This window comes from Erinaceus europaeus, chromosome 23 (assembly GCF_950295315.1).
Source record: "Erinaceus europaeus chromosome 23, mEriEur2.1, whole genome shotgun sequence".
Classification (NCBI taxonomy): domain Eukaryota; kingdom Metazoa; phylum Chordata; class Mammalia; order Eulipotyphla; family Erinaceidae; genus Erinaceus; species Erinaceus europaeus.
Genome location: NC_080184.1, coordinates 12,220,655 through 12,228,698, shown reverse-complemented (window position 1 = coordinate 12,228,698; position 8,044 = coordinate 12,220,655). Strand labels below are relative to the sequence as shown.

At 48.8% G+C, this 8,044-nt stretch overlaps 1 long non-coding RNA gene and 1 pseudogene across 1 annotated transcript; both read left to right on the top strand.

The window, feature by feature from the left end:
* The first annotated feature begins 696 nt into the window (after positions 1–696).
* On the top strand, positions 697–2,507 carry LOC132535551 (uncharacterized). The gene is made up of 2 exons (XR_009547333.1): positions 697–1,094; positions 1,246–2,507. It is a non-coding gene; the product is annotated as an uncharacterized LOC132535551 (long non-coding RNA).
* Positions 2,508–4,881: 2,374 nt separating this feature from the next.
* On the top strand, positions 4,882–4,983 carry LOC132535711 (small nucleolar RNA SNORA11; annotated as a pseudogene).
* Positions 4,984–8,044: the final 3,061 nt, after the last annotated feature.

Here is an 8,044-nt window from a genome sequence, read left to right as displayed (position 1 = left end):
TGGTTGAAGCAGGGCTGCAGGTGTGTCTCTGTTCTTCTCCCCGTCCCTCAACGAATTCTGGATGTCTCTATCCAATCAATAAAGATAATAGCAAAATAGCAGGTGTGCGGAGTGAGGTTGAACACAGTTACTTTCGACAAAAAAAAAATATATATATCAACAAGGAGCCAGGGTGGTTGGTTGGCGGTTGAGCGAACGTGTTATCACAGCGCAAGGAGGGTTCAAGCCCCCGGTCCCTTGCCTGCAGGGGGGAAAAACTTCACGAGTGGTGAGCAGGTTGAGTCTCTCTCTCTCTCTTCTTCCTTGTCTCCCTGACCCTTCTCAGTTTTTCTCTGTCCTATCTAAAAGGATTTTTTTTTCTTGTAGAAGCAGAGATTTTTTTTTTCTTACTCCAGAAATATTCGGTTATGTTATTCCTATCTTTTTTGTTTGTTTGTTTTTTGAGGGGGGGGAAACTGCAAAGTTTGTAGAGACTCAGCAACTTTCTCCATTTCTCCATCCTCCTTTGGGACAAAGTATTCAGACACAGCTGTCCTTCCCTGCGCCTCCGGGACACTCGCGGCAACAGGCCTGGGTGGTTTCACAGCGCCCCCAAGTGGTAGAAGGGCCGAAGATGTCTCCTTTCACTTATTTCTTTGACTTATTTCTTTATTACCAGCGCACCGCTCAGCTGTAGCCTCTGGTGGTGCCGCGGAACCATTATGATGTCTCTGCCTCTTTTTCTCCTTGTCTAATTTGTTTCTTATTTACATATTAGAGACAGAAAAAATAAAACAGGTGCCCTCCACCAACCAAGAAGAGAGAAGGCCGTCTGTTCTTGTCCCTGCCTTCTCTCCATCCTCTGCTTAACAGTCTTCCTGGGGGTGGGGGTGGGGTAAGAGATAGCTCACTGGCAAGGGCACCTGCCTACCTACCATGCGTGTGGGCCAGACACACCATGTGGGAGCACCACAGCAGCTGGGGAAGCCCCAACCCTGGAGTGTTTTGTCACTGTCCAAGTAGAAAAACAGCCACTCCTGTTCGTTCATTTCTGTTACCTCCAGGTGTATCACAGCTCCTAGAGATCATTTTTCATTTTTTTTTTTTAATATTTTGTTTATTAATGAGAAAGATAGGAAGAGAGAAAGAACCAGACATCATTCTGATACATGTGCTGCCAGGGATTGAACTCAGGGCCTCATGCTTGAGAGTTCACTGCTTTATCTACTGCGCCACCTCCTGGACCACATTCGTTATTTTTTTAAGTAGTCATTTGTATTTAGTTTTCATTATCTTAACTTATGGAAAAGAGCCAGTAATTGAGGGTGGTGATAGAGAGGGAGAGAGAACACCTGCAGCAATGCTTCACCCCATCTGAAGCATCCCCCCTGAAGGTGGGGACCAGGGGCTTGAACCCGGGTCCTTGCGCATTGTAACATATGCGGTCAACCTGATGCACCACCACTCGGACCCTTTATTTTATATTTTATTATCATTTCCCCCACCCCCAGATTACTGCTCTGGCTTCTGGTGGTGTAGGGGAATGAACCTGGGACTTAAGAGCCTCCGGCAGGAGAATCTGTTTGCAGAATCATTATGCATGCCGGCTCCCCTGCCCCTATTTTTATTGGATGGGACGGAGAGAAACTGAAAGGGGAAGGGGGAGATAGAGAGGGATAGAGACAGAGAGACACTTGCAGACCCGGTTCACTGCAAGTGAAGCAAACCCTCCCTGCAGGTGGGAAGCCGGGGGGCTCGAACCAGGATCCTACCACAGGTCCTTGTGCTTCCTACTATGTGTGCTTAACTGAGTGGGCCACCGCCCAGCCCCACCACTCTTTTTTTAAAAGACTTTCTTTTTTTTTTTTTTTTTTATTTATTCCCTTTTGTTGCCCTTGTTGTTTTATTGTTGTAATTGATATCGTCGTTTTGGATAGCACAGAGAGACATGGAGGGAGGAGGGGAAGACAGAGAGAGAGAGAGGGAGAGACAGACAGACACCTGCAGACCTGCTTCACCGCCTGGGAAGCGACTCCCCTGCAGGTGGGGAGCCGGGGGCTCGAACCGGGATCCTTTCGCCGGTCCTTGCGCTTTGCGTCACGTGCGCTTAACCCGCTGCGCTACCGCCCGACTCCCACCACTCCTGATTTTATTCCTTCTCTCACCTGCTGGCCTGAAGCGCCAAGCCCTCTGCACTGATGGAAGATGGTCATCTGTCCCCAGGTCCTACGGTCGGTCGGTCCCTCAGCTGACACAGGGCCTACCATCCTTGGTAAGTCTAAGCATCCCCCAGAACATCACAACCTGGGGCTATTTCTTTCACCACCCCCATCCCCACAACCCTTGAGGGGGGAGCCACCCCTCTCCAAGGCTTTACCTCTAAAGGACTCCTGAAGGAGCGCGCAGTAGATAAAACTCTGGATCAAACTCTCAAGCCTGAGGTCCAGAGTTTGATCCCCAGCATTGAATGTACCAGAGTAAGGCATTGCTTCTCCTTACAAGTACATAAATAAATCTTTTTTTTTAAATAGTGGTTTGTTTTATTTACTGACTTAACTAGAGGGGCTGAGGGGGACTCAGCAGGTGTCTCTACATCTCCCCCGTTCTCAATTTCTCTTTATCCAAGAATAAATAAATGAATAAAAAAAATTTTTTTTAAAGATTTTTCCGTTTGTTGCCCTTGTTTTATGGCTGTAGTTATTATTGTTATTGATGCCATCGTTGTTGGATAGAACAGAGAGACATGGAGAGAGGAGGGGAAGACAGAGAGGGGGAGAGAAAGACAGACACCTGCAGACCTGCTTCACCGCCTGGGAAGCGACTCCCCTGCAGGTGGGGAGCCGGGGGCTCAAACCGGGATCCTTATACCCGTCCTTGTGCTTTGTGCCACATGCGCTTAACCCGCTGCGCTACCGCCCGACTCCCTTAAAAAACTTTTAAATGGAGGTGATTCTAGGATGGGGTAGGGTACATGGCTGGCCCCCAGCACCCTGGACAGCATGGGGGGGGTTGGTTTCCCCCCACTTGGTGGAAAAGTGCTTTCCTGTCTCACTTTTTTTTTAAATATTTGTTTTATTTATTTATTCCCTTTTGTTGCCCTTGTTTTTATTGTTGTAGTTATTACTGAGACAGAGAAGGGGAGAGATAGACACCTGCAGACCTGCTTCACCACTTGTGAAGTGACTCCCCTGCAGGTGGGGAGCCAGAGACTCGAACCCGGGATCCACCGGTCCTTGTGCTTTGCACCACCTGCGCTTAACCCGCTGCTCTACCGCCCGGATCCCCCTCCCTTCTCTTAAGAATACAGTACAGATCGTGGAAAAGGATGACAAGAGGACCTAGTGGGGGTTGTATTGTTGTGTGGAAAACTGAGAAATGTTATGCATGTACAAACTATTGTATTTACTGCTGACTGTAAAATATTAATCCCCTAATAAAGAAATCATATATATATATATATATATATGTATATGATTTCTTTATTAGTGGTATGGGGGCAGGGCGGTAGCACAGTGGGTTAAGTGCACATGATGCAAAGTGCAAGAACCAGGGCAGGGATCCTGGTTCGAGACCCCGGCTCCCCACCAGCAGGGAGGTCTGCAGGTGTCTATCTTTCTCTCCTGTCTTCCTTTGTCTCTCTTTTTTTAAATCTGTTTATTTACTGGATAGAGCCAGAAATCAAGAGGGAAGGAGGTGATAGAGAGGAAGAGAGACACCTGCAGCCCTGCTTCACCACTTGTGAAGTTTTCCCCCTGCAGGTGGGGACCCGGGGCTTGAACCTGGGTCCTTGTGCACTGTAACACGTGCGCTCAACCAGGTGCACCACCACCCAGCACCTTCTTCCCTCCTCTCAATTTCTCTCTGGCCTATCCAACAACAGCTGTAATAACAGTAACGACTACAGCAAGGGCAACAAAATGGGAAAAATGGCCTCCAGGAGCAGTGGATTTGTAGTGCAGGTACCGAGACCCAGCAATTACTTGGAGGCAAAAAATATATATACAGTATGATAATGAGGCAGCGGGGGAGTCTGGTGGTTAAGCGCACCTGGTGCAAAGCAAAAGGACTGTGAAAGGATCCCGGTTGGAGCCCCCGGCTCCCCATCTGCAGGGGATTCGCTTCACAGGCGGTGAAGCAGGTCTGCAGGTGTCTGTCTTTCTCTCCCCCTCTCTGTCTTCCCGTCCTCTCTCCATTTCTCTCTGTCCTATCCAACAACAATGACATCAGTAGTAACCACAACAATATTAAACAACAAGAGCACCAAAAGGAAAAATAAATATAAAAAAAATTTTAAAAAGAAAATGAGGCAGGGAGGCATCTCCTTGGTGGCGAAGCAAGTGTTTCTGAGTTTATTTCCCAACCCTGGAAAAATCCAGGGGCCAGGTGGTAGCACACCTGGTTAAGTACACACATTACAGCATACAAGGACATGGGTTCAAGCCCCCGGTCCCCACTCGGCAGGGGGAAATCTTCACAAGGGATGAAGGAGGTCTTCAGGTGTCTCATCTATCTCCCTCTCAATTTCTCTCCGATTCAATAAAATTAATTTTAAAAAGATATTCTTAAATTAAAAAAAAAATCACTTAAAAATAATCCAGAGGGTTCAGGGAAGACAGCAGGATAGTTCTACAAAGACACTCTTCTTGCTTGAAGCTTTTGAGACCCCAGGTTCAGTCTCTAGGACCAGGATCAGAACTAAGCAGGACTTTGGTCTCTCTCTCTCTCTCGCCCTCTTTCATTAACAATAAATAAATGAAGGGCTGGGGAGACAGCACCATGGTTCTGCAAAGAGACTCTTCCTGCCTAAAACACTGAGATGCCAGGTTCAATCCCCAGCACCACCAGGAACCAGAGATGAGTAGGACTCAGAGAAACAAATAAGCAAACAAAACCAGAAGGAATCGGGTGTGATCAGAGCAGGAAGCCTGAATATATGGCTCCTCTGTTTACAACACACCCAACAGGATCATGGATGGGTTCGATGATGAAAGGAAGGCCACAAAGAGCCTGGCCTGAGCCCAGAACCCCTCACAGGCAGCTGCAGGACTGGGTACAGTGGCTAACGTGCTGGGTTCTCAAGTCTGAGTGAGGTCCCAAGTTTTATCCTCAGCATCGCACGCTGTGCCCCAGAGAGGTTCTGCTGCTCTCAGTGCTGGGTCTTAAAATAAGGGCTGAGGGGAGTCGGGTGGTAGCACAGCGGGTTAAGCACACATGGCGCAAAGTGCAAGGACCAGCTTAAGGATCCCGGTTCGAGCCCCCGGCTGCCTACCTTCGGGGGGTCACTTCACAAGCGGTGAAGCAGGTCTGCAAGTGTCTAATCTTTCTCTTCCACGCCCTATCTTCCCCTCCTCTCAATTTCTCTGTCTTATCCAGTAAAAAAAAAAAAGCCCCACAGGAGCGATGGGTCTGTAATGTGACTACAGCCCCCGCGGAACCCTTGAGGCAAAAGGAAATTAAGGGGGTTAGGCGGGGGTGCACCTGGTTAAACGCACATAGTACGAAGCGCAAGGACCCTCACGGACATCCAGGTTTGAGCACATACACACACACACATACACACACACACACCCCGCTCCCTACCTACAGGGGGGGGTCGTTTTAAAAGTGGCAAGGCAGGCCTGTAGGCATGTCTCCTATTTCCCCCATCTCTCTCCTTGTCCTATCCAATAAAATCGAAAAAATGTCCGCCAGGAGCAGTAGATTCGTAGTGCAGGCAATGAGCCCCAGCGATAACCCTGGAGGCTAAAGAAAGAAAGATAAAGAGGGGGAGGGGTGGTGGCACGCATAGTATTAATTGCAAGGGTCTGGGTTCGAGTCCCTGGCTCTCCAAAGTTGATCTGCAGGTATATCTCTCCCTCTGTCTCCCTCCTCAATTTCTATCTTGTCAAAAAGAAGGAAAAGCTGCCAGGAACAATGGATTCGTAGTGCCAGCACTGAGCCCAGGCAATATTCCTGGAGACTTCCTGGAGACAAAAAAAAGAGAGAGAAGCAATAAACAAGAGGGCCCTTTATCCTCAATTTTTGTATAAAAAATAGAAAGAAGGAAAGAAAAAAGTTAATAGGTGTGGTGGAATCCACGCAGGCACTGAGCCCCAGTGATAATCCTGGAAGCAAATAAGGAAAACAAGCAAGGGGGACCGCACAGTGGTTCTGCAAAAAGACTTCCCTGTCTGAGGCTCTGAGGTCCCAGGTTCAGTCCCCAGCACCGCCAGAAACCAGAGCTGTGCAGGGAGAAAGCTTTGCAAGTGGTGAAGCAGGGCTGCAGGTGTCTCTCTCCCCCTACCCTCCCGATTTCTGTCTATCCAATAAATAAAGAGGATCGAAAATAGGAGCCGGATGGTGGCGCATCTGGTTGAGCGCACGTGTTACAGAACTCAAGGACCCACGTTGGAGCTCCTGGTCCCCACCTGCAGGGAGAAAGCTTTGCAAGTGGTGAGTGAGGCAGGTCTGCAGTGTTTCTCTCTCCTTCTCTGTCTACCCCTCCCCCTTGATTTCTGGCTGTCATCCACTAAATAAATAAAATAATTTAAAAATTAAAAAAAAAATAGCCACTGGGTGGTGGTGCAGCAGGTTAAGAGCACATGGCGGAAGTTGGATGGTAGTGCAGCGGCTTAAGCAAGGCACAAGGACCCCGGCTCCCCACCTGCAGGGGAGTCGCTTCCCAGGCGGTGAAGCAGGTCTGCAGGTGTCTGTCTTTCTCTCCCCCTGTCTGTCTTCCCCTCCTCTCTCCATTTCTCTCTGTCCTATGCAACAACAATGACAGCAATAACAAAAATAAACAAGGGCAACAGAAGGGGGAAAAATGGCTTTCAGGAGCAGCTGAAGTCATAGTGCAGGCACCGAGCCACAGCGATAACCCTGGAGGCAAAAACAAACAAACAAAAAAACCCAGCCACATACATGCAGAGTTTTTAGAAATAGTGGTCTGGGAGGTAGCTCAGTGGATAAGGCAATGGACTCTCAAGCATGAGGTCCTGTGTTCAATCCCTGGCAGCACGTGTACCAGAGTGATGTCTGGTTCTTTTTCTCTTATATCACTTCTCATCAATCAATAAAATCGAAAGAGAAAAAAAAAAAGGAGAGGGAGGAAAATAAAGATTTTAGAAATCAACAAGGGGCCGCTGGGCCGGGTGTTGGCGCACCTGGTTGAACACACATGTTATGAAAGGACCCAGGTTCGAATGTCCAGTCCCTTTGCAAGTGAAGCAGGGCTGCAGGTGTCTCTCCCTCTCCCTATCTCCTCTTTCACTCTCGATTTCTGACTGCCTCTATTCAATAAGTAAAGATCTTTTTTTTTTTTTTAGAAATCAACAAGTAAGAAAGACAGGACCAAGGAGATAGCATCATGGTTCGACAAAAAGACTCTTTCGCCTGAAGCTCTGAGGTCCCAGATTCTATCCCCAGCACCCCTGGAAGCTAGAAGTGAAGTAGTGATCTGATAATAATTAGGGGGCCGGCTGTCACGTTATGATCGGGCCCTCCTCAATTGCTATCGAACAGGCCATGGCCGGTGCGCCGCTATGTCCCACTGCTGGGGAGCCAGAGACGACCCGAACTGCCCCTGCGGCTACAGACAGACTATGACCCACATGGTCAACGACTCCACCTCTCCAGATTCAAAGGAGGTCTCGAAACTTGACATCAGGCTCAACCTGACGCTGTTGACTGGCTACGGAAGAAGGGCAAACGCTAGAAGAAGGGGTCTCTCTCTGACTCTATCCAATCAACTTGGCTGTAGAGGCAGTGACAACAGTCGCCACCAGAGAGCAGCAACGAACAGCCTGGCACAGCTCTGAGGTCGCTAAGTGACTTTGGGGACAGTCTGACATGTGACCCAATCATGTGGCGCAGCTCCTCCGGGGAGTTGAGCCCAACAAGAAGCATTTGTTCTGAGCAACCTGAGCTGGCGGTGCAGGACTGAAAAGCAGGACAAAGGATTCTCTTGTTGTGCACCCTATCTGGGGGTGCCCGCACATCTGGGGGCGGGGTCCCAGAACCGTGCAAACTGAAACCACTCTCCCCATATACCCCACCCCTTTAAAAAAAAAAAAAAAGACCCCAACTC